The sequence below is a fragment of the Dermacentor variabilis genome, chromosome 7 (genome assembly GCF_050947875.1).
Source record: "Dermacentor variabilis isolate Ectoservices chromosome 7, ASM5094787v1, whole genome shotgun sequence".
Classification (NCBI taxonomy): domain Eukaryota; kingdom Metazoa; phylum Arthropoda; class Arachnida; order Ixodida; family Ixodidae; genus Dermacentor; species Dermacentor variabilis.
The window spans coordinates 150,558,166-150,562,023 of record NC_134574.1 but is presented as its reverse complement, the minus strand read 5'-3'; the positions used below and the strand labels follow the sequence as shown (position 1 = coordinate 150,562,023).

The window sequence follows — 3,858 nt, the reverse complement described above, 5'->3', positions numbered from 1 at the left end:
CATGATGATCTTTTTCTGTTGATGGACGCCGAAAAAACAGCGGAAGGTTAGTCATATACAGGTTTCGCTGTAAAAACAAACATATATATTCATGATAAATGTAACTTGCGTACCACTTGACACGAGGACTAATAAACGAGACACAAGAGCCAACTTTCAGCTAGTTTTGACGTTAGAGAGTCGAATGGTTGTACACATACATAAGGGTGAAGTAACATGAAAGACATAATAAAATATGCATGTTACGTCGTACAAAGTGTGTATAAAACTAATCCACTCTCTACCATTAAAACCAGTTGAAAGTTTGCGCTGCTGTCTGCCGTTTCCTAGTCCTCGTTTCAAGTGGTGCGCAAATAGCATTTATCACGAATTGTTACCAGCTAGCCCAAACCAGTACCCTTCTAAACAGCACACACACAGACACACACTCACACACATATATACTCCTTCTTTTAGGCACTCCCATCCCCTCTCTACCTATACAACGTGACCGTCTTCCAATGGTTCGTAAGCACACTTTTTTTTTTCACTTTGACACTACTAATGCAAACGCAATAAAAAAGTGTGCGGTACGCTTATAACAGCATGAGGCACGCTGACTCATCTGGTAGTGTTATTAGTTTCGACAACCACGCAGTCTTACCACAAGTAGAGGACGTTGACATGGCCGACGGGGGTCAAAGTGCAGTTCCTATTCTTATTAGGCTAATATCTGACGCGGGTTGCATATGGGCGCCGGATAATAAATTTATTTTTGCAAGTTGGCAGGAGTGCTTGAAGCCTGCTTCGCCTCCGCCGTGGATCGGTCCGGTATTGCACAACCTCCGCAACCGGCCCACGGTTTTTGCAAACGCAGACCAAATATGCACGGAACCCTAGCCACGAACAGCTTCGCTGTAATAAAACAACGTTTTCGAGTTTATAGTTAACTCGGGGGCCGCACTCTTGCTTTTGTTTAAGCGGTGCTCAATCTAAGCACAGATGAGGAAACCTGTAGCTCAGAGTACCACCACGTGAAAGTTATAAATAAGACAGGCAATCCGTAACGGGACAACCCACGCGACTCACTTCCTGAAGTCATTAATTACCCACCCTGTCTACAGAGCAGCGCCACGGCGACTATCTATCTTCCGAACGAAAATAGAATTGTTGGAGCACCTTTATACTTTACGAAAGCGAGAACATAAAGATATCAATAACAAAAAAAAAGACGACGACAAAAGAGCAAAGAACATTCTCCACCAGACCATTTGGATGCCAACAAGCCTGTAAGTTGGCCGCAATGGTGCGCGAACATAAAGACGCACGCGTGAGAGGAAAGCAGTCGCGACGCCGTGGTTGTTTCCGAACTCGGAAAGGGAAGCACTCACGTTAGTAGGGCTTTCTCCAAAAACGCTGCCGTAGTGTGCTTTTGTTCCAGTTTAGAATGTGTCCGCATGCAGGTGTGCCTACGTCTTGCTTGCCCTGCGCGCTGGTACGTGGGCCACGCGTCGCGCGTGCTCCCGGTGTCGTGTCCCTCTTTTTGCAACGACGGTCAGGAAAAATGACTCTGACCATCATCTATCTTTTCGCAATGGGAAATAAAAGAGACACCTATCGCAACCCCCCCCCCCCCCCCCGGCACCCTTACCGCACTGCCCCTTCCATGCGCATATATGTGTATGTGCGGTGCGACCCTGGTTTGGGAAGCGGGTGTGCGGACGATGCTTTAGACTCACTCCATTATGTTCGTTCCGAAGCGCGTGGCTTTCCTGAAAGGACTCGCTATAACACCGGCAGCCTCCTATTCTCCTCCTCCCCCCTCGTTAGAACTTATTTTTATGTCTTTTTTTTTTTCAGCCATACTGGGTGGGTAGAGAGTGCGAAAGCGCTGTCAAAGGACGTGCTGGTCTTAAACTAGTTCCTTCGTTGAAATGAACGTTACCTTTTTTGAGAGCGGGTTTTTAACTGAAGCATCGTCGTCTTTCAGAGAAATTGCCCTCCGTGTGAGCACGCACAGGGAACCAGTCACTTGTCATCGACTTTTACGTTCTCTGGGCTTATTGATTGATTGATTGATTGATTGATTGATTGATTGATTGATTGATTGATTGATTGATTGATTGATTGATTGATTGATTGATTGATTGCGTTTATCGTTACACCCTAGAAAAAACTCGTGCCTCATAACCACCATATCCACTAATTCGGTTCAACATTTGGTTGGGTCCCCAAATAGACCCATTTGTTCCCGTAAACGATATGGTATTATTGTGTATGAAAATGATCTGTCATACGGGGCTCTTTAATCGGGAAAGTAACACTAGAACTATATGAGACATTGTAGACTGAGGGAGGGTAGGGAGGGAGGGCAGAGTGGGATTACCTTTGGCCATATCTTGCATTGTTTCTGAACCCAAGCAAATGAGCATTCTTGAAGTATGCTCCCATCAAACTGAGCTGCCACACATGTCGCGATTCTGCGTTTTATAGAATGCATGCACCATTTCATTGCAAAGAAAGCATAAAGCTGGGCCTTCTGCGGTCTCCTAAATTCTCGAAAGCAATGACAGTGGAGGTGTTGCAATTGTTACGTCCTCTCTACTTCCCCAGTTTGCCACTCACTCAAAAGTATCGAGCGCTCGTACTTGCACAAAATATTTCTAGTACAACAAGTAGCTACAACTGTTAATCACGTTCGATGACTGTCGAGCAAGCTTATGATGAAATACATGGTGTCCTAAGTATTGCTTCAGCACAGTGCTCAATCAAGAGAAAGGGTGTCCTCTAAATGCCCCAAGAGTTTCCACAAAGTGCGGTGTCCCGCTTCCCAGCACATCATTGGTAATAACCCCGCAGAAATGCTATTCAAATTTTGCTCGCGCAGTAAACCCATAAATTGATAGTAAAAATAAAAGTTTCAGGACGTAGCAGGGTCTGGGCTCCTGCTTTTCTCACGGTCAAAAAAGTCATTTAAATCGTTTGTAAGACAAAAGACAAAAGTAGCTGACAGTAACACGGTCTCTGCGACGTTCCGCACTGGAGTTGTTAGAGTGGCTAGCCGGTGTACCAGAGGGGGAAGTATCACTCTAGAAGTACAGACTGTTTGCCAGCAGGGGGTGCTGCGTTGCGCCAACGGCAAAAGAACGCGTGGGTTCTCCCCCCTTTCGTATAGTTTGGCATATGACGGATCTGAGTGCAGAAGCATCGCCCGGAAGTTTGTCACTGTGGGGTTCAGCGTTTCTCACTTTCTGTATTGGCCACCGCTCTGGGGGAGGAGTGATCGGCCGGCTACCGCTACGCAGTGTGCTTCCGCCTGAGGCTACGCCATGTGCTACTACTACAAAACCAAAGGTATATTCAACGTAGGGGGTTCGCGTGATCGCTGAGTTGGTTTACAGTATTAAGGAACCCCAGAGAAATAGATCCCTGGAGCGTTTGTCAGAAAAAAAAAATTTGAAGAAAACAAAGATTGAGAACGCAGAAGTTTTATTAACTTGTGAGAATGGGTATGGGCTCCCTCTTACTTATCCTATTTATTGCAGTCAACTTACAAAGTGCTTGTAAGAGCCGTGAAGTGGCCAGAAAGAAGGTGAGTCTATGTTCCACCTCTATTTACGTGGCAAATAGCTTTCTATAGAGCATTGAAGCGGTGATACGAGCATAACAGGCAGGTGAGCGCAAAAGAGCGTTCGCTAAACGGTTTGCTCTCAAACTTTCCCGCCTTCAAACTGTCCCTGTGTTGTTCCACACTTAACTGAATTCCTGCCCGTATGCTTATATGCTTGTGAAATGCCATGGAATTATCGGGGGACTCGTTGCGTCCTATACCGTCCCGATGAAGCGATCGTCAATGGCGACCTCATTTCATGCACTTAC

General features: G+C 46.0%; 1 pseudogene; it reads left to right on the top strand.

The window, feature by feature from the left end:
• Positions 1-663: 663 nt before the first annotated feature.
• Positions 664-844, top strand: LOC142589113 (U2 spliceosomal RNA; annotated as a pseudogene).
• Positions 845-3,858: the final 3,014 nt, after the last annotated feature.